The following is a 23,680-nucleotide window of genomic DNA, read 5'->3' on the forward strand; positions in this document are numbered from 1 at the left end:
TCTGCTACTTGGTAGAAGAGATGCATATTGCTGGTCAACGCCTCATGGGTGTTGTGGAAATGTATGTGCTCACCGGCATGTGCTGACATGGCATCCAGGAACTGGTGGAGTACCCTGGATGCTGATGCCTGTGAGATCCCCACAATATCCCCAGTTGGCCTTTGGAAGGTAGCTGTGGCTAATATTCTTAAGCCTACACATACCTTGGTATCCATTGAGATGGGTTCCCCTCTGTTGGTTTTGTGTGTGAGGCGTGGCCGCCACAGCTCAACAATTTGCTGTAGGAGGTCCCTGTCCACCCTATAGCGCTCCACTATCTCCAGCTCATGTAGCCCCTGGTAGGTTACCCTGGGTCTGTACACTCTTCTCCTTCTCCTCACTGTTGGTTGGTCATCAACATTCTTATCCTCATCACCCTCAGCCTCTTCCACATAGTGATTTATGAGAGCGAAAGCAGCCCTTATCATTTTGTTGCTTTTGTTAGGTAAAATTTCCCCATTTGTGTACACCGGTGGTGTGGAGCTTGTGGGAAAAAACAGAGTGAAAGGTGTTTGCATAGTTTATAGTAGTGTGCTGGGCTGCTGCCTGTGTAATTGGCTGATTCTGATACATTTCACCTGCCAGCTATGCTAGTTCTCCTTGATTACCTTCCTTCTGCTGTTTTCCATTACCATTGCCTTCTTGTTTAAGCCCCGAGGCGCGCCGAGCAAACACAGTGCTCAGATTTGAATGGAGCTGCTATTTCCTGGTTTATTTATTTATTTTTTTGTTTCCAACTTGGTGCACAGTGCGCACACCTGTTTAGGCAATGTAAATACTGGTAGGCAGCTTCAGACACACCCCCTTCCTTAGCTGTGCTTAGCTAAGGGCAAACACAGGTCACAGAGCTCCAATAAGCTTACCGCATGCATGACACACACCCCCTTATGTAGTCATCTAGCTCTTAGGCTTACACCATGATATTACTGCACCTACACGGTTGGGTGCAAGGTAGCACTGAGGGGAAATCTGTGATTCAGTATCATTCCCTTCATTTGCATAGAATTGACTGCTAATGCACTGTTACAAAACCGACACTCAGCCTTCCCCCTTAGCAGCCACTATTCCACGGTCTTGTTGTGTTATGCATGCCACTGACTACTATGGCAAAATGATGATTTTGGTTTAAAAGCTTATTTCCAGCTTTTTTTTTATTATTTTCAGGCCGATCCTGTTTGCGCACCACTGCCTTACGCTTAAACGTTCGAAATCGACCAAAAAAAGTTATTTTTTATAATTTTGAAACTAATTTTCATGCCTATGGCCATATATTTGGCCTTTGACATGCCTAACCCTTACAATACATGTTTTTTTTATGAGCTCTCATGCCTCCATTTTCTAGTTTGTAAAAGTGTATTGAGCTACTGGCTGAATACATTTCTGCAGTCTACACTATTCCTGCACAGACGCCTGCCTGCTTCTTGGATCGCTAATTCACCTCTTTTGCATTGTTTTCACCAGCAAATGAGGTAATTAGCATACAGGGGCTGTGTCTGTCCAGGAATAGTGCAGGAGCGCTCGTGGACATCCCTGGAGCTCATTCCGGGATTGCACGTCAGCCATATTGCCTGCAGCAACTCTTGCACTATTCCTACATGCCATGCAGAGCTTGCTGAATCCTGGGGAATTTCTTTTTTAAGACTAGAATTAGTTAAAAACACCTGAATACTGAGCACCGTGTTTTATGTTTCTTGTAACTCTTATGAGATATCAGGAAAGCCTCTTTTTTCCCTCTGATTCTTATTATAAATGATCACCTCTATTATTCACTCATACTTAGTGTCTTTGTAATTGCACACTGTACATCTTTACAGTTTACTGTTATTTACTTGGAGAGTCATTCGATTCTTTTACCACACACCTTGACCCAAAATACCTACCCTGTCACAAATTTCATTCTAGTGCAAAAAGATAATGTTATTCTTCTGATTTATTTATTTATTTATTTATAGTCATCACAGCATTACAGTACAATCCTAATTCCCCTTTTCTCTCACTTTTTTATGTACTTATTTGCCTGTTTTTTCCAGGAAAGTCCAAATGGACAAAGGCACTTTCCAGAGGAGGGCTAGGTAGGAAAGCTCACTGCTGCATACATGTGTAGAAAAAATTAGAATGAGGTAATAATATATTCTAACAAATAAGTATATACATTTTAACATATAAGCATACATATCTCATTCATCACATCAGTGAGTGGTAGGGGAGTTATTGGTATTTATCCACTCCCCAATTATCACATGCCATATCCCTCATGACATGACTTGGACATCCTCCACATCTTAATCACACTAAAGGAAGCCAAATATCACTTTACTGACAACTATAAATCCCTCTTACTGTCTCTTGATGACCACTATAACTACTTGGTAAATTGAATTAATTATTAATTCCAGTATGCTAATTCTCAGTGACGTTAAGTTCCCATTCATTAATGGGAAATCTTACAACAAATAATAAATGTACCTAGCAGTTCCTCCATTTTATCAACTCTAACTGCCTATATCAATTATTTCAAATTCTTACCAGACTTTTCCAAATACTTAGTAATAACCTTACAAAGTCTGCCTCTGCTGGCACACCCTACTAATGTAATTCAGTCCTTGATCAAATCTAATGTCCAAACAGTAATCTTTTCTCTCTCAAAACTAGTACCAACCTGTCCAGTAACTCTACCATATTCAGTGATTACTTGAAAGCCAAATCAATATCCATATTTGAATGTCTAAAGACATTCAAAATCACCAAATCATCTGCTGACCAAGTCATTAATGCAGCTATATATACCTCTGACCCGTCCAAACAAAAGTATGGAGAACTCCATCCCCTTTTGAAATGATTGTAAGAGAATGTTCAAACATGAATCCCTGTGGTACAACTCCTGAATAAACAAACTCTGTAATAAGAGGTAAAAAATACTTGCTGCACATAAGAGAGTCCACTTCCCACCAATTAGGCTATCCAGCAAAGAACTCAAGCAGATCACTGGGAAGATTAAAGGAGGATATGAAATGACAAAAGTCACCTACTTCAAGGATAACTAAAATGCATTTTTTTAATTTATTAGAACTAGAAGTAACAGCCAACACTGTACTGAACTTCATCTGAACAGTACTATGTATTTTGATCCCAAAACCATGGTCAACATCCTGAGAAATTCAGTTCCATCTTCAGCCCTCTCATTTTCTCTCCTCTTCCCTCCCTTGAATTACTTTACTCCCCATTCCCAAAATAATTGTGGACCAAACTACATTACTAAACCCTTTCTAAGCCATTTTATTCTTAATCACTCTCCTGAAGTCTAAATAATGGCCACTGTGGTACCTTTTCACAAAGACATCAGTATAAACCCTGTCCTTTATCATGTTATTTGTCTTATCAATATCTTCAGCAAAATAGGAGAACGTGTTTTGGTTAGCATCATCAATGATCAAGTTGGTGACTTAGAAACCCCTGACACTAATCAATTTGACTCCACAAAAGGAAGATCCCATCTCCTTTATCTGGTTAAGTTCTTTAAATATGTAATGGCCCATAGACAGAGATCCTTAGTGTTTATATTACTTATTTGAAATCTGCAAAAACTTTGATACAATTCCCCATCTATAGCATTATTTGACAAAGCGACTAATTTAACAGAAAACGCTGTGTCACCCAGTGATTTGTACAGTGGCAACATGACTGAAACCACACAGTAAGAGTTAACGGTATCTTCTCATCTGAAAGGCATGTTATCTTTGCAACCACAATTTTTCCAAAGGGTATGAGCCTGAACTCTTGAGAATGCTCACCACTGTGCCACTCCTTATGGGCAATGTTACTACAGACCTTGACAACTATCATCTTATTAGTCTCACAGTGTTCTGTCCAGGGGTGCTGTGCTTTGATGTCTACTACTCTGATGTGAAAGCAGATATCAAATATATAAAAATCAAATATCTATGGTTAAGCAAGACTTCTAATAAGGTGTGTATTATTGCTTATTGCTTCATGTTTAGTCATATCCTCCAAAGTGTGCTTGGCAGAAACAACTCTGTGTGAACTGACAATGACCTTATAACTAATACAAAAAAAACACAGCAAATCTGCCTTATGGAAAAAAATGTATTCTACTGATATATTTGGGGGGGGGCAATTCTGGTCTTGTATTCAATTGTGAGTACAAACTAAGGCAAGTAATCTCCTTCTTTTTCTCTCTACCTGAACTAGATTCTCCCTGTACATGTCTGGTGATGCATGTGTGTTGATTGTGGGGTATTTTATTACTTATGTGCGAGATTGTGCCATTTTCAGGTATTAAGCCCATTGTTTTCAACTTTCCTCAAGCCCCTTGCCTGATTTCTAAGAGACTTAATGGCTCATCTACAGCAAACCATTCACTGCACAGATACATCCCAGACATAACTTGTGTATGTTTTACATTTAAAAGTGCAAAAGCAATATTTCTGTAACCCATAATAAGCTACTACACATCACCAAGCTGAACTACTGTTCCCCACCCCTTTCAGTCTGTCTCTGCCTTCACTTACTCACCTGTACTAAAGAGTGGTTTTCCAATTTTTTAGCAGTTTCAAATATTTGTTGGATATTTCCCGAATTACTTCCAACAGTATCACCAGCTCTCATAACTCTGCATCTACAGGTAATCTGCTTCAGTCTCAGCATTACTTTCCTGCCACATTTAAACCTATATACATATATTAAACACCATGTATGCCAGTGTCAGCCCTCCTGTCCTTAATCCCTACTATTTTATTTATATTCTTAATTGGCACACTGCTTAACTAACATTTGCCTTAAGCGTCTACTGTATATTTCCTTTAGAATTCCGCTCTCCTATAGCCATTCTCCTAATATGCAATTTTAAATATCCAGTCCAATAGTATAACACATAACTAATTGGCTTACTGATTGTTTTTGTAGTGTGATGAACAGATGAGACCAGGGTCCAGACCTCTTCACTCGGGCTCACTCCACTCCCCTACCCTACTCCTAATTCCCTCCCACCCCCAGTACAACAACATTTATTTTATGCTTACCACACCCACCACTTTCAATTATCCAATCAATAACTCTACCACATAACCCTCACCCATACTTAACCCACCTAATACTTACTCAGTCACAAACCAATTAAACTCCATTTCCTTCCTCCTCATATTCAACTCCATCTGTCTCCTATTTCATAATATCAACACTCCAACCAAACTACTCATCAAGTAGCTCTCACCCGTTGTAATTTAATAAAATACTTTCCATTATCCCAAGCTCCAAAATGTTTATCTTGCATGCAATTCCCCTATGATTCCTGTTCCTGACCACTCACTTAACATCATACCACAGTCACCTAGCCACGTCTTTCTCCTCACCTATCACTTCACTCCCCTTTGCTTACCACACAAAACCCATAAACTTTGATACAACACCACACCTCTATACTACCACCAATACAGAGCATTTTTGCATACAGATAATCAAGTCAATATACTACATCCCAATTATTTCACAAGTATATTAAACTAATACTAAAATTGTCAAACCCACTCTCATACTCAGTGCCACATCTCAGACTTACTGGTGACATTCATCCAAATCCTGGTTCCAAAATCAAACAACATGAAACTCACATCCTGCCTAAAATACAAACCTACAATGTAATTAATTCATCCCCTAAAGGATCTGATCTATAACTCCTCAACATGAATCTTAGGAGCCTAGCTAATAAGATACACAAATTTCATGCTTATGTCTTACATTACCCCCCTGATATAGCAGTACTAACTGAAACCTGGCTGAAACCAGGAATAAACAACAATGAAATACTATCCCCAGGTTACAACATCCACCGACTTGACAGAGTAAATATACACTGTGGTGGAATAACCATTATTTATAAAAATAGTCTCAAATTAGAATGTTTAAAACAAAATCCCCCAGGATTTAACAATACTGAAATATTATTTATCAAACTCAAAAGAAATCCTAACACCTAACCATTATAGGAACATACATTCCTCCCAGGAACTATCACACTATAATTGAGGAAATTCTCTACTGGTTTATCCTTAACATTTCTCCTGGAAACTATCATAATGGGTGATTTTAACACTGACTGAGTCACCTGTACCTCAGATAACCTCACTAACTTCATTAACATGCACGGTTTCACCCAAGTAATTTCATCACCAACAAGAATCAACAAAATCACCAAAAGGCAGTCAGTCCTAGACTGGATCTTATCTAACAAACCATCATTTGTTCATCACTCAGGCTGCATCCCTGACAGTATCAGTGACCACCTTCCTACCTACCTGCTCAGACAATGCCTTCATCCCCACAAAATATTATCTGTTTGCAAAATCGTAACAAAAAAGAACTCAAACATTCATATGCACCCTCCAGCATTGTAACTGGACCCTACTAAGATCACTCCTCCTAGATACCGCTGTAGATTACTTCAATAACATTTTCCTAAACACATTAAATAGGCTAGCACTAAGCAGAACCATAAGAGAAAAATTGGGTTATGCTCCTTAGCTAACTAAAGACAGCAAACAATTACTAAAGCTAAGAGATAAAGCCTGAGCACAATGGTAAACCAACAAAAATCAAGTCAACCTAGAATACTATCAGTATCTGAAAAAACAAAGCCAAGAAAACCTATGATAGTGACAGCCAACAAAAACATCAAAGCAAGCCACAAAAAGTCTGGTCAGTTATAAAAAAGCTTCTCCAGCCTGGCCAACCTTCATCACCAATCCCAACAACTACAAGAAATACAGACAGTATAGCTGTACAATTTAACATATACATCACTAATGCTATGCTTTCCCTTACTAAGTACAACAGCAATGCTCCTCTAACTATACCAACTGGATCCAAAAAACTACTGATACCTTCTCTTTCAAACCTATCCAAACTAACACTATACAAAATGCTCAACAATCTTAAACCTACATCTCTAGCAGCTAACTTACCTACAGAATACCTTCCGCTAGCAGCTAAAAGTGTTTCCTGTCCTAGCTCCATTTTAATTAATCAGTCCATCACAGAGAAATACATTCCCATAATTTGGAAAATATCCTACATCTTCCACTACATAAAGGCGGGAGCTCTACTGGACTCTCTAACTACAGACCAATAGCTATTCTATCTCTTCTAGCCAAAATACTGGAAAAATGAATTCACAACCAGCTCATGAACTACCTCTTAAGTAATAATCTGCTAACAAATACCCAACATGGCTTCTGGCCCAATCATAGTACCATAACTTCCCTTCTAAGTTTCACAAATACAATCAACAAATACAGAAATGAAGGTAAACTAGTATCCTCCATCTCGTTGGACCTGTCCAAAGCATTCAACACCATCTGCCATGAGAAACTTCTCACTAAACTATCAACCTTAAAACTTAGCCACTCATCTTTTGCATTGTTCCATAACTATCTGTGTGTCTCAGAACAAGCTGCTAAACAGCACCAAGATTTCTCCACGCTACTGCTTGTCACCATGGGCATAGCCCAAGGCTCAGTCTTAGGTCCTCTGTTATTCAGTATTTTTAACAATAAACTGCACACTGCTACCCTACTCACCATCGTACAGTATGCTGATGACTACACTCAGTGGTGCTGCTCCTTTCCTTCACAGCTCCAAGAAATAACTCACTGGTCATTCTCAGCTGAAGAATCCTGGCTCTCTAACTCACAACTAATTTTCAGTCCTAGCAAAACTAAACTAGTGCTCTTTGGTCATAACAAATCCTTGAATTCTCTATCCTCATTTCTTACCTAGTCATTCAACAATACCATAGTAGCTACTGTATCTCAAACAAAACTACTCTGTGTTCTAATTGACAATAACATGAAATTCAATAAATGTTTATCTCAGATCATTAAAAAGACACACACAAAATTAATAAATCTATTTAGAATAAAACCATACCTCACCAACACCACTAGACAATCTATTGCCATAGCCCACCTACTCTCTACCCTGCTTTATGCCTCTCCAATTTTCATCAACCTAAATAAAAACAGAGTTAGCTAAACTAGAAGCTTGCTAAAACAAAATAGCCAAATTTGCAACAAATTCCCCACACATATCCCATTATTGCACTGCTCTAGGGTAACTCAGATGGTGAGAATTACTCAACTACTTAACCTATACCCAACTTGCAACTGCCCATAGTGTGATACACCAATCAGATAAGTGCCCTGCACTCCAAAATCTGCTTCAACCCTATTCTAACAAACATGTCCTAAGATCTCAAATCCCTACTACAAGTCACAAAATACAATAACAGTGCTAGGGATTCTGTCTATTCCAACTATGTCTCCAGAATTTGAAATACTATGCCTCAACCCATCTTAACTGCTCCAAACACCATACAGTTCAAAAAACTACTTATGTCTCACCTAATCAACACCTGGCTTTGTTCATGTTCTACTCTTGGCTATATATCATCCTTCCTGTACATTAGCCTTTTTCACGAATATATTTCTACCCTCCTGAACATCAGATGGAACTCTGCAATATTCTTCACTACCCTAATCTCCCCTTTCACCTCTATCTAGCTTACATCCTTCTTCTTTCTACCTTCCCTAAATTAACATACTGTACCTCTCCTCTACATTGCTCCATCTTCTTCTCCTTAACCTACCATTCTACTACGTCTGACTCACCAACCACTATTCCCCTGCTATATAATCACCTACTCCTTAGAACCATATATTCTCTTAACCGTGTGTCTCCTAGTGCTTCCTCCCTATCCATAAGCGTGTGTCTTCTAGTGCTTCCTCCCAATTCCTAATCTTGTGTCTCCTAATGCTTCCTCCTGATCCCTAACCTTGTCTCTCCTGGTGCTTCCTCCCTATCCCTAACCTTGTGTCTCCAGGTGCCTCCACCCTATCTCTAACCTTGTGTATCCTAGTGCTTTCTCTCTATCCCTAACATTGTGCTTCCTAGTGCTTCCACCCTATCCCTAACCTTGTGTCTCCTGGTGCTTCCTCCCTATCCCTAACCTTGTGTCTCCTGGTGCTTCCTCCCTATCCCTAATCTTGTGCCTCTTAGTGCTTCCTCCCTATCCCTTACCTTTTGTCTCCTAAGACTTCCTCCCTATCCCCAACTTTGTATCTCCTATTGCTTCCTCCCTATCCCTACCTCACACTTTACTCTTCTTCACACTCATCTTCCTCCACCTATTTTCCCTTCTGTGCTCATAGGTGTGTACTAGGCTAATGGTCCTGGATCCTTTACAAGCCTAGCCCATAGGATTACCCTGGCATTGTGCTACCCGACCTTAGTTCCCAGTGCTTCTGTCAAGTAGAGTCACTGGAGTGATCCTCAGGGTGAATTTTCTATTTTCCATCCACTCATCAAGATTTCTCTTGAAGAGGGCCAGTGAGGCACTCCACTTGACATGTATGTGAAGTCTATTCCATAGCATGGGCAGTCTCTGGGTTATGAACTTATCCCTCCAGCTTGTTCTGTTGATTGTGGTAATGAGGTTGAGGTCTCTGGAGTGTGTAGTGTGGAGAGATTGGGATTTATTTAGATGTAGCATTTTAACAGAGCTGGGCCAGACATGGATTTGTAAATCAAGCAGAAATTGCCTCTAAGTAGGCGATATGAGACAGAGAATAGTTGGATTTATATGAGTCTATCCATATAGGACAAGTGTTTAAGGCCTAAGATCCCTCTTTGTGAGGTATTTTGCTGCCTCTCTAGTTGTTGTAGGTGTCTAGTGAGGTACATGCCAAATGGGGCATTGTACTCGATGAGTGGCCTACTGAGGGAAGAGTAGAGGGAGACAATGACCTCTTTCTTCCTGGATGCAAAACCATTAGTAATGAGATGTGCCACATAGAAGGACTTTCTGACCACAGTGGCAATTTGGTGGTCAAAAGAGAAGATGCTGTCAACCTGTGTTCCCAGATCTCTTATGATGCCTTCTGTGTTCAGTGTACAACCATCAATGTGGTAATTCATGGGAACCATGTTTTTCCCAAGGGAGATGATGACACATTTTTTGGCATTGAGCTTAAGGCCATGGTTCTGACACCAGTCATTGTTCTCAGTGAGGCCTTTCTGTAGGATGTCAACATCACTTGGGGAGTTAATTATGGCTCGCAACTTGCAATCGTCTGGGAACTTTGTCAGCCAGAGTCCCTTTGTGTTGGCCTGGACTTCAGAAAAGTAGATACCAAACAGGAGAGGACCCAGGACTGAACCCTGTGGGACTCCACTCATGACTGGTCGACAGTCTGACTTGGAGTCAGCAACTTTCACAATGTGGGTTCTATCTGTGAGCCAGTTTGCAACCCACCTAGTGATATAGGGGTTGATGCCTAGCTTAGTGAGGTTTCTATGATTCTTGAGTGGGAAATGGTATCAAAGCCCTTGGTCAAATCAAGGTAGGCTGTATGAACCACCTTGCCTTCATCCACAGCTCTGGTGACTGACACAAAGTCGACCAGGTTGAGCAGGCATGATCTACCCTTCACAACACCAAACTGTGTGGGATCCAGAGTTTGGAGGTTCCCTATATCTTTATTTATTAGGTCCATGATGATGCATTCTATAGCTTTGCATATCAGACTTGTCAGGCTAATGGGGGGATAGTTCCCAGGGTCTGTAGTCACTCTTCCTTTGTGAAGAGGGATGACTGTTGCAGTGTGCCATTCAGTAAGGACAAAGGCTGAGGTGAGGCTGTGATTGAACAGGGCACACAGGTGAGGTGCCAGTTCACTCTGTAGTGCATGTAGAACACAGCCAGGGATATTGTCAGGTCCCATAGAAGCTGTATTCTTGGCCTTGGACAGTGCTGTTTTAACCTGTGCAGCAGTAATACTGGGTGCCTGGCAATCTGCTGGTATTTTGATTGGTCCATCGGTGGGAGAGAGAGGGGTAAAGTTGGCACTGAATCTGTTGGCCAGTATATTGGCAATATCTTTTGGCTCCGTATAGGAGGTGCCATTGTGCAACAGCTCAGAGCAAATCTGGGTATTGCCTTGGAGATTCTTTACATAACTATAGAATGCCTTGTGGTTGTCTTTATTATCTGCTGCAATTCTGTTTTCATAGCTAGCTTTAGAGGATTTGATGAGGGAGCTCAACTTTTTGTTGAGGCTGATAAGGGAGTTTTTCCAGTCTTGGGACTTCACCTTATTTCTCATCAGTTTCCTCCTTCTGTTGTAGAGTTTTGTTTATGGCAGGGGACCACCAAATTGGCTTCCTTTTTTTGGAGAAGAGCATCTTGGTTTTATTGGGTATTGGGGGGGGGGGGCAGGGATATGGATTTCCAGGGTGATTAGTTTGTGGTCAGATCTAACCAGGGAGGAGTTGACTATTGGTACAGAGCAATGATCATCCATGTTAGTAATGACCAGGTCAAGGATGTTGCTACCTCTAGTGGGGGTAAGAATGAGCTGGTCCAGGGCATTGGAATTAAAGAATTCCAGGAAATGTTGGGCAAGTGTATTGGTATACAAGTACTTTTCCCAGTTAATGGAGGGGTAGTTGAAGTCACCCAGTATGAGTGTTAGGTTGGACCCTAATATTCTCCAGGGTGTGAGTCTTGGGTCATGGCTGGGGACCTATAGCAGGCTAGGACCTGAATCTCTGCCTTACCCAATGTTAGCTGCACCTGAAGTATCTGTGATGCGTCATGTTGTTCTTTTACTGTCCTGTTTCTATCCTGTTCTACAGGTTTCATAATACTATGTTCCACACTAACTATATAGTTGAATATTTTTACTTGTATCATATAAATGCACTGTCTGCCTTACCATGGTAATCTAACTTATATAACTCTTAGCAAGTATATACTAATAAATGTATGTAAACACTTATTTTATCCATTAATGTGTATTCCATGTATTTATGATATCTACAATATTCCTATGTAATAAGCTATGTAAACTATGTAAATCATATAAGTCTGCTACTTTTTTTTTTCTTGCAGTTTTTCTCCCTGGGCCTCGACTGAAAATGGGCTCCTGCCCAGTGAGACTTTTCTGGTAAACAAATATCAAATAAATAAATTATGTGTATATATATATATATATATATATATATATATATATATATATATATATATATATATATATATATATATATATATACACACATATACACACACACACAAATAAATATATATATATATATATATATATATATATATATATATGTGTGTGTGTGTGTGTGTGTGTGTGTGTGTGTGTGTGTGTGTGTGTATCCATAGATCTAGGACGTTTGCTTGAATCATCCAACTTCCAAATCCATAACAACCGAACACACTTTAACGAAAGCGCTTTTATCAAAAAAGCGCTTTCGTTAAAGCATGTTACAAAAAAATAAAAAAAAAAACAAAACACTGCATTAACATTATAGCAAGGGGGCTTTGCCCCCCTGCACCCCCTCTACTTTAATATTCTCCCTCCGAGACCGCACTACAGTGGGGAAAAGGGAATTTTCCCTTATCCACACCGTAGTACGGCCTTGGCAACAGGCATACTTACGCAAAAGTGCGTCTTTGGTGAAGAGCACTTTCGCGTAATGATGCTCGGCTGTTTGGATTTCGGACATTTGCTCATTCGAGCAAACATCCAAGACCTATATCTATATATATATATATATATATATATATATATATAGTTATACAGATATAGATATATATATATATATATATAGAGAGAGAGAGAGAGAGAGCAATAATAACGGAACCTCAAATACAGACAGAAGAAGTTTTTGCAGAATTTGACACCATAGATTGGTAGCCTTTAAACTGCCTCTCAGATCCCATATCTATTCTGTCATACATCATTTCCACCTTTTCGTCAATTCAAGATTCCCCTTTTCTCCAACTCAGCTAAGGCTCAGGGCTCAGTTTTATGTCCCAAACATACTGATGAATTAAAAAAATGTGATGAAACAGAGAGGTAATCCATAGAAAGCTTAGATACGAAACTCAGGAAATGATCAAGTACACCAATCATTTCTTACCCATACAAAATTAATTAAAATATAATGTTATATTACAAAACCCACCTAGCTAAGGAAAAGAAACAGATTGCCTCATCCAGCAATATTAAATTCTTTTGGAATGAAATAAAACAGTTAACAGGATACATTATAGTTCTTTTCTAACTGTTATAGCAGTACGATGTGATGCTAAAGACAACTTTGTAGACGTTCATAGGTTCTTTCTAATTCTAACAATTCAAACCATAGGCCAATTTCCTTTTGCATGTAGTATCCCATTTGGACATGACAGTAATGCTTATTTTTTCTACTGAACACAATATGCTGCTGTCTTCCATTTTACCTAGGGTTGCCACCTTTTCAGATAGCCAAAGTGGGACAATTGTGGTACAAACATCAGATTTTGCAGGCCAAACATACCCATGGCCAGTACAAGGAACAGAACTTCACTTTTTTTCCTAAATAAAAGCTTCTTCTTGTAGCATTTTAGTTGCTTATTCTGTTTCTTATAACATTTAGGTGTTTCAGATACAGAATAACTGTTTTATGCAACTATTACATAAAATATAGGAAATAATTTTGCCCTAATATTTCAGGACAGTTGCCATTCTTACAATATTTTTGCAGGACACAACTGCCCAAAGGGGGACTGTCCCTCGCAAAGTAGGACAGGTGGTAACCCTAATTTTACCACCAAAGCCTTATTAAAACCTAAATTCTTCATTTTTGAAGTTCAGTAAGCATCCTACTTCCCTTAGAACAACAGCTCAAAATAGTTAAGGTCCATACACTTTTATTTAGCCCAGTCCCTACAACTAGTGTAGTACTACCAGTCTTTAAACAACCCATCATTTTACCTCACCCTAAGAGCCTTCACCAGTGACCTCAAAGACATTTTCAGCCTTATTTTTTAAGAAACTTTTGTATAAACAGCTCTTTGAATATATAAATAGCTGTGGTATACTTTCTAACAGACAACATGGTTTTCACAATGCCTTCAGTACCACAACAGCTTTATGCAGTGCAACAGATAGAATTTATAAAAATATCAATGAATGGCTTATTAGTACTAGCTTTTGCGTAGGCACAACTATTGCATCTGAAACTGTTGATCACAATATACTATTGAACAAACTCAGAAAATTTAGTTTTGGAGACAGTGCAATTAAATGGTTTCAAAACTACCTGCAAGACAGAACCTTTACAGTCCATACCAACAATCTGTTTTTATGATAATGGAACCCTCAAAACTGAAGACCCTTGTACTTCTTTTTAAGCAATTACTGTTATTACTCTTTTATTAATGACATTACTTATGACCTCACATTATTTGATGTCATCTTCTACACAGACAATAATTATTGATGGAAGTTCATACAGATCTACAGTTAAAAACTACAAAAAGCTTCTCTGACTACTGTCAATGTTTTTTACTAACAAACCATTAATCATCCAACCAAAAAAACTAATGCAATGCTATTGTCCACAACCCAGAAACTGTAAAACCTACCATCTCTTAAAATCAAGGACAACCAAAATAATATCATCCTTAATGTCTGAAAACACAAGTACCTAGGTATCATTTTTGTAACAAGATTTAATATATTATTTCACCTTTTGCATGGCAGCTATAATTAAAAATGTACTCTTCTCCAAGTTAAAATACAGCCTAACATTATTAGCACTACACTCATCCTACAATACATGGCAGATTCAGGCCGCTGAAAACACAGTATGAAGATTCACACTATTAAGAGGCACATGTACACATATTTGTGACTTGTTAAAGGGACACTAATCCCTCCCAGCACCTAATAGGGCAACCCCCCCATAAGCATTTTACTGTATAAAATAATAAAGTTAGAATAATCTCTGCCTCTGAAAGTGGAAAGTATGTGTGAGCCATAAAGCCCAGCATGTTTACTGCCTGGTCAGTGTCCAGTTGCCCAGCTTGGATAACCTGGGATAGTTATTTTGAGTGAAAGCACAAAGTAAAACCAATCAACCTTCCAGTTATTAACTATGAATTGCTGCAGTCAATGTATGTTCACTGACAGGATGGAGCTTGCAAGTGGATGAGATGATGGCAAGGAGGACACTGGACATCCTGCGTATCCAAGAGACAGGATGGAAGGACAGTGCAGCACAGTCACTTGGCTTGGGATCCAGAGTTTATTATTCAGGAGGAGGACTGGCTAGAAATGGCGTGGGAATTGTGAAAATGGAAATGCTTCAGAAGGCAGTGAGGGATATCACCAGAAGTAGTGACAGACTCATGACAATTAGATTCAAGCTTAATGATAGGGCATCATTCATAATCTCAGCTTACACCGCACAGCACAGTTGCAATACTGAAGAAAATGTTATTTTATTTATTCACAGCAGCTGCAGGGCCTACTAGATAAAGCAGGAAAACATGAATTACTGTTGATAAGGCGTGACTTGACTGCACATATTGAGGCAGACAGAACAAGATAGGAGGACTGCCTGGATCCACATGGTTGGGGCAACAGGAATAAGGAAGGATTGGCCATTCCAGGTTTCTTTCTGGCAAATGGATTGCTGGCAGCCAATAAATGTCTCAGCAAGGAGACAGTCACAAGATCACATACAAGAGTGGCCAACATGCAACTCAAGTAGTCTTCCTCCTAGTAAGGAAAGGGCACTGGGATAGAATCATCAATTGTAAAGTTATCCCCAATTAAACAGTTAGCCCACAGCATAAACCACTGGTTGCCAGAATCAGCTGCAATCAATTATTAGAGAAGGCTTTAAGTTCAACAGAGACCAGGTTGAAGACCTGGAAGTTAGAGAGAAAGCACTACATTTCAAGGACTTACTCAGGGGTCTAGCACCTCAAGAAGAAGTGGAAATAGGTGGAAGTGAAGAACATCAGAGCCTCAAAACAGTATGTGTGAAGACTACAGAAAAGCTATGTCTTAAAGCCAAATATGGAAATAAGGTACATAGGGAAGGCTGGTAGTGGAATGCAGAAGTCCAGGAAGTCATAAAAATAAATAAATAAAGTGCAGGAAAATGGGAACTAGAAATGTCAGACTTGGTGAGGAAGGAATACTGGTTGGCTAACAAAGAGGCTTAGAGAGGAGCTACAATAGCAAAGAACAAGGCAGCAAAGGCATTCTACCAGCTTCTAGAAAGTGACTCAATAGTTGGCACAAAGAAAAAAGAATATATCAACTTAGAAGGCAAAGGCAGAAAGATAAAGAAGATAGTCAGGAACCATTCATAAAGGATGCTAGCAACAACATGCTAGTCCACAGGACATCAAAGACAGAGGGAAAGAATATTTCCAGCAGCTTCTGAAGAAAGAAACCCTCACAGAAGCTGTACTGCCCCAGACACCGCTTATGATGAGAGCACAGAAGAAGTAAGGACAGCACTAAGGAATATAAGTCAGAGAAAACAGCAGAGTGAGATGAGCTCACTGTAGATATGATAAAGATGCTGGCTGAGATGGGGAGAAATGACTCCTGAGGGTACTCACAGAGGTGTGGAGAGACAGGCCTATCCCAGATCACTGGTGAATAAGCATACTAGTGCCAGTTAAGAACAAAGGAGACATTCACAACTTTGGGCAGTACAGAGGTATCAAATTCCTGCTATATCACATTAAAGTTCTGTGGAGGGGAACTGATAAATAGGTGCATAGAGTCCTCTCTAGGCACAAAACTGTCAGTGGAAAATAAGGAACTACAAAAGTAAAGAAGCACCGACAGTACCACAGCTAGGAAATTTATTTAAGTAAGTTAAACAGTACAACCTGTGTACTGTTTGTACTGTTTAACCTGTGTACTGTTTGTACTGTTTAACTTACTTAAATAAATTTCCTATCTGTGGTACTGTTGGTGCTTCTTTACATTTGGGGAACTGATAAATGCATACGCAGAGCAGTAGAAAGTAAGATGGGTAATGAACAGTTTTGATTCAATCAGGATGCAGCATGACTGACCCAATGTTTGCAGTGAGACATTTAGTCGAGAAGAAGCTAGAGATGAGGGCATTCCCAGACTTGTATAAAGCACATGACAAGGTGCCAAGAAAACTGATTTGAGCAATACTGTGAAGGTTCTAAGTCCCAGAAACATTGGTAGATTTAGTGCAAGCTGTGTACAAGAACCCAGTGACTGAAATACAAACAGTGTTTGGTGTCCTAGAGGGGTTCACAGTGGAAATGGGTGCGCATCAGGATTCAGGTATGATCCCACTGATATTCATACTGAAGATGGACTACATTAGCAAACAGGCAGAAGGGCAAGATCAGCAAAGTTGCTGTATGCAGACAATGTGGCATTACAGGCACACCCTGAGCAAGAATTTCAGCAAGACAGGGGAATGGCAATGCAAAACTGAAGGCACATGGGATGAAACGGGGTACAGATAAGACAGTGATAATGGCAGCAAATGGGGGGAATCAGAAGAAGCTGAAAACTGAGATAGAAGGGAAGATCGTGGAACAGGTTAACCACTTCAATCGTCTGGAAGCAGTGGTTAAGAAGGAGAGAAGTCTGAATGAAGAGGTGAAAGCTATAATCGGAAGGTCTACAGCCAATTGGAATAGCGCGTCAGGTATTTTATATGATAGAAGAATGCCAAAAAAGCTGAAAAGTAAGGTGTACAAAACAGTGGTGCAACCAATACTACTGTATGGTATAGAAACCTTGGCAGTAAAGCCAGAGCAGTTGAGGAAGCTTGAGGTGATGGAGATGAAGTGCCTGAGATAGGTGGTAGGATGCACACTGTAGGACAGATGAAGAAATGAGGACATAAGAGCAGAAGCCAAAGTAGCTCCAGTTGCAGAAAAGGTCAAAAAGAACAGATTAAGGTGGTTTGGGCACATGTTTGAGACAGACAAGATGGCAAAAGGAAACAAGGGCATTCAGCAAAGAGGTAGATGGATTGTGTGGGAGACGATCTGTGACAGTCGGGTACGAGTGTTGTTGAAGGCAGGAGAGTGGCATTGAATCAAGAGAAATGGTAACAGTTGACAATACACCCCAACTCTTGTAGAAAATGGGGAAAAGTGGGATGATGATGATAATGACGCCTTTGAAATAAAGCTTGCTTTTAGAGAACAATTATACTCTCTGAGAAGCAGTCACAATAACAACCTTACCTGGCCTCAGTTCTAAATGATTATATTTGAGAGCCTCCTCCAGGCTAGGGCCTGCCATTTGGAACTAACTCTCAAATGAGGGTAAGAAGCAGCAAACCTTGGAAGAGTTGGAAGAAGTGATGTGCAAATGCTTTCAGGACAATGACTAAGAGTCCAGATCTCATTATGATGTCTTCCTCTCATCTAATGAAATGTGTCAACATACATTTTGTATATATTTTTTTATATAATTTTTCAATTATGTGTTATTTTGCCTCTTCAGTTGAATATACTTCATTCTAATTGCTTTGTATTCTACATTCATATATGGTGATTTTGTAGACTATGATTATGAATAATATTCTACTGTTCTATTGGACTTGCATATTTACGCCTGACTTGCTTGCTGTCTGAGCTTGGTGCCACAGCTGAAAGGGGTCAGTAGACCTGCCCATTGACCAAAAAACACATAGAAAATAAAATAAATAAAACAAATTAAATGCTTAATACATACACACAAGATCATAGAGTTATAAGTAGATAAAAAAATAAGAACAACAAAAAGACAGTGTAAAAGAATTTATGAAGGGGACAAGGACCGCCTTCATCCCATATTTCACACGACCCTTACTTTATATTATTTCCGTTCTGAGACTGCTGTGCATCAGAGAATGATTCATTATCGCTAGGCAGTGCAAAATCTGTCCTGCTGTTTCATTAACAGGTTGCAGGCTTCCTGAAGGTAAAATTCACTAAACTATCAAGTACTACAATATCATTCCTATGCAAAGTAATCAAAACACATGGGCAACTGCTGCCTTGAGCAACTATGCTCTAGTAACTGTGATACAAGTCATCTTGTATCAGACAACTGACTGTAAGCCTGCAGGCACCAAAGGGAAAGCTATTTCTAGTCCTTTAGTATATTTTATGAGATTCTGCATGCATGTTTCTCATTGTGGACAAATGCTGCTTTTTCTCAAGTACATGATAAGTTGGTTATGATCAGAGACATGGCCATAATCCTCTATGTTTTTAGCAAAATCTTTGTATTTTATTTTCAGGCATTGTTCTGCTTACTGTGTAGAGGATAGATCAAACAAAACAATGTTTGTTGAGAAAAAGTTATCTAATGTTTATTTTTCATAAAGCAAAAGATGTCAAAACTGTCAATCCTTTGACTTAAAGAAGAATCTGAAAGTACTAAGAATTCTCACACAGTTTTGCAGCTATTTCTAGAGCAACATATTCTAAAAGTGATAAACCTGAATTTGTAGCTGTTAAGCATTTTTTAAAACTCTGTTGTTGAATTACATGAAATAAAATGTAAAAGGGATACTTGAAATTAAGTCTAACATGTTAAAACACTGAGCCTTTTCAAGTTAAGAGGTCATGTCGACAAGTTCTCTTTTCCGCACTAAAACTGATAGTTCTGAGACAGACATGGTTAAAATGAGGAGCTGATTCATAAGAATGCTGTTAGCCTTTCATCAGGAACTATTTTATAAGTTTTCAGGAATGGGGTTAGATGGTTTATTTCCCTCCATTAGTTCCCTTCTTTATAGGAATTCACATGCACTTCTTCATATCACTCCACTTGACTTTAAAGTTATACATACATACGACACTTCTGAACTTTTTAAGCAATGACTGATCATAACTCACTACTCTGATTTATAACAGATCACTTTTAATTCTTATAAAGAAGAGCGAGGGAATATTACACAAGTTGTCCAGCACTGTTGACGAAGATGTCAAGGCATGTGACTGCTTGGCTAGCAAATTTCATGGTTCTACCAGTATTTCTATTATGACTTCAAATTATGACTGTAATATATGAGGCACTCTGAATACATTGTAAAATAAGAGAAATTAACTTTATTATAGCCAGGTTCATACATAAATGGGCAATTATAACATGCACAATTGTGTTCACATGTATTAATCTCATCTTCCTTATTGTAGGCAAACATTTTACTACCACAGTCATTATGAAAATAGATCACTGAGCAACTATTAATACATTTCATAATCCTCCACCACACAAAGGATTTATTCACAATTGAGTGCTTTCGTCTGCACAGTGTCTGGACTTCCTCAAAATGTTGAGCCAAAGCACACCATCAGCTAGTAAACATTAAAAGGACCCACCCCCAATTAACTACTTTAAACATACTTAAAGATGCATATACTGCAGAACAAAGTTAAAAAAAATGCATACAAAACCTTACATCTAAAATAAACTATCAATAAAAACTGTATGGCCGATGCGCCCAATGTAAAATGATTTTAGAAGGTACAGAATTTTTTATACATGGGTATGGACCCATCAAGTTGAAAAGGAAGTATAATTGTGAAAGCAAGGGGGTAGTATATACCACCATCTAGCAATATTGTACAGGTTTTTATATTTGCAAAACCATTCGTCAGATCAGATATAGAATCTACCAGCATGGTTACGATATTAGTAAAAAGATTGAACATAACGCTCTTTTTAAACATCTCAAGAATTTCTAACACACTCATATAAATTCATAGTTATTGACAGTGTGGAAAATTACCCTAGGGGTGGACCCCATGACCTTTATTTAGGGTATTTAGAACTCAAATGGCAGCTCAGATGTAATGTCGGGCATAAACCAGGGTTCAATTATGTCATTTCTATTGCTAGTTATTTAAAATTGAAATTTATGTTAGCAGTACAGAAATGAAATGTATACATCAGTTTTTTATTGATTGTTTATTTTTAGATGTAAGGTTTTGTATGCATTTTTTAACTTTGTTCTGCAGTATATGCATCTTTAAGTATGTTTAAAGTAAAGTGGGGGCGGGTCCTTTTAATTTTTATTCATTGACTGTGTGCTTTGTTTCAACATTCTGAGGAAGTCCAGACATTGTGCTGATGAAAGTGCTCAGTTGTGAATAAATCCTTTGTGTGGTGGAGTTTCTGTGGATATTTTCCTTTTTATTAGTTTTCACTTGTTGTTTTCTGTGCACATTTCATGATGCCAGATGGTAATTATAATTGAACTACAGTGCTAATCAAGAACAGCTTTAAAAGCTGTTACCCACCTTATGCTGCCATATAACTGTTATTATTAAAATCAAGAAAACAGGTGCTTAGTGGAAGAAAAACATGAGTATTGGCAAAACTGAGTATTTGGTAGTTTGTACTCTGGCAGTCATTTTACTTTATTTTATCTTTAAATCTGCCATCATGAAGTTATGATGAATGAGATTTATGTTCAAAAAATACCCCTAACTAGACAACATAGTACAATAGCTGTTTGATACAGAAAAGAAGAATATTTGTTAACAGGGTAAGACTGCAGGACAGAGACCCTTTAAAGTGCAAACTGGGAGCAATGTCTAATTAAGTTACTCTGAAAGTGCCATTTAGACAAATGGAGGCTGTTGGAGTCAAAGCAAGGACTGCTGCAGGGCATGGTCTAAAAACATAAAAAATATAATCTCTGTAGTAAACTGATGGTGATATTGTATTACTTGATCACATAACTGAAGTTCCAGCAAGCATTAGAGTCAACAAACATATGTCATTTCTCTAGCTTTTCTATTAACAAGTGCTTTGAGTATAGACAGAGAATAACCTAACTAGCCTTCTGCTTTAAAACAAGTATCTGGATTATTTTACTTCATCCTACTCTAATAAATTTTGTTCATGTGGGTGCTTTTCCTTGCATTTCTTTTCATTAGTTTATCAGAGCCTCGATGACTTATGTTGCATGAGTGTATTGCAATGCATTGTTGTTTTCTCTTTTATCCACTGCTGTGTGACTCTGGAGTTAAATTATTTAAGTAAGGAGGTATGGAGCAAAGCTTTCAACAAAGAAGATGCAAGGAGCTTGCCACATATGAAATACTCTTTCCTCATTTTTCTATTACTTTTGGGCTATACCTTGCCATGTAAAAAAAAAAACAATGAAGTCTAATTCTTTTAAAGTGACGATCAAATACAGGTAATCTAGTTTTTCTTCTGTTATATGAAGACAAGAGACCTTGGGGTGTTATATGTAGCATGACTTATGAATTCTGAAAAATGACAGTAAATATGGGGGGGGACTGTGTCAGCATGCAATATGCATCTATCTGCCTGTCCACACACACACACTGCAAGCTCAGCTCAGACCATGTTTAGATGACTGGATAGCCATGCAAACTGTTATTAGAGAGACACTCTATGCATTTATCCTGAGTACCTCACCCATCCATCTAGCCACCCACAACCCATTTTTTCCCATTTTTGCACATGGGGTTGGGCTGTCACTTCAACAGTGACAATCATCTAGAGTCAAGGTTTCACCAGCAGGTGGCTCATATAATTGTTCTATGTTTATTTAAAAAAAATCTGTTGTTCCTTTACTGAACCTTTGTATGCTACTATTCAGTTCATCATCATGTCAGTCATTGACTGATAATCAATTGTTCTTAATGAAAGTCCTTCCAGTTTTAATTTGCCACACTTCTGCAGTAATATGTCACTATAGCTAAATCATTAAAAACATTACCACTTCAGTGCTAGGTTCTATAATTTCTCCTCTGACTGCAGCTGTTCTTCATTATTTCCTCTTAGTTAAATGATTTAATCTGACTGCACTTTCTCTTTTCAACACTGTGTCTGAGTTTCAAATACTTCAGGAGGAGTTGTTGTATAATATACATTTATTTTATCCCTTGGTTTATTTGTTTTATTCATTTTATTTTATCTTATTTGGAGTATAAAAACTGCATATTCTGCTTACCTCACTGGACACATTGTGGAAAAGAACAGTTATACCAACCAACTTTCAAGGATAGTCACATATGAATGTTTTTTACATCACTAGTCTTCCAAAATGCAGTGACATTCCAGTTTCTAAACAATATTGGTCATATTAGGTTATAACAAAAAAGAAAAAAATGAAATCATGTTGTGCATAAATGTTGCAGCAAGCTGTTCCACCTGTATTTTCATAACATTCCCACAGAGGAGTAGCTAGGCCATTTGGAGTCCAGAGCAAGACCATCATTTGGTGACTCTCTCCCCAATCCACCTAAACAGCAAAAGAAAAAAAGGAAAGGAAAAAGTGAACAGAGGAAAAGCACCTTTACAACAATAGAATGATACTACTTAAGCATCCCAAAAATAAAATGGTTAGAAAAAAAGGACTCTGCTGTAACAATAAATTCAGGTTGAAGGGTTCACTCTTTTCAGCTAGGTAAAAGTGCAATATATTTTAGCACACACAAAAAACTAGCTATGAAGTGAGGTTCAGGACTGAACCGGATGATTAGATGCAATCTCTCAACACGGATATAAATAGGACGTGCTGGAGGGACAGATTCATCACCCAGATACTCCCTACACTATGGAACAGAATCCCAGTCCATGTGAGGCAGAGCCCCTCACTGACTCTGTTCAAGAGAAATCTTGACGAGTGGATGGGAGATCGTAGGTTTACCCCGGGAATCATCTCTGTATCACTGCTGGACAGAGGCACAGCAAACTAATGGGTATAGTATTCTCATCCTAAGGGGTGGTGAAAGCCA

The 23,680-nt window shown here is 38.6% G+C and overlaps 1 long non-coding RNA gene across 2 annotated transcripts in view; it reads right to left on the reverse strand.

Annotated features, from left to right (window-relative positions):
* Positions 1-21,037: 21,037 nt before the first annotated feature.
* Positions 21,038-23,680, reverse strand: part of LOC122791328 — a 1,134,043-nt gene continuing 1,131,400 nt past the window's right edge. For both annotated transcript variants that reach the window (XR_006363134.1, XR_006363135.1), the window contains exon 3: positions 21,038-23,184. This is a non-coding gene — a long non-coding RNA (uncharacterized LOC122791328). The remainder of the gene's footprint in view (positions 23,185-23,680) is intronic.

The sequence above is a fragment of the Protopterus annectens genome, chromosome 17.part0 (assembly GCF_019279795.1).
Source record: "Protopterus annectens isolate FY-2018-M chromosome 17.part0, PAN1.0, whole genome shotgun sequence".
NCBI classification, from domain to species: Eukaryota; Metazoa; Chordata; order Ceratodontiformes; family Protopteridae; genus Protopterus; species Protopterus annectens.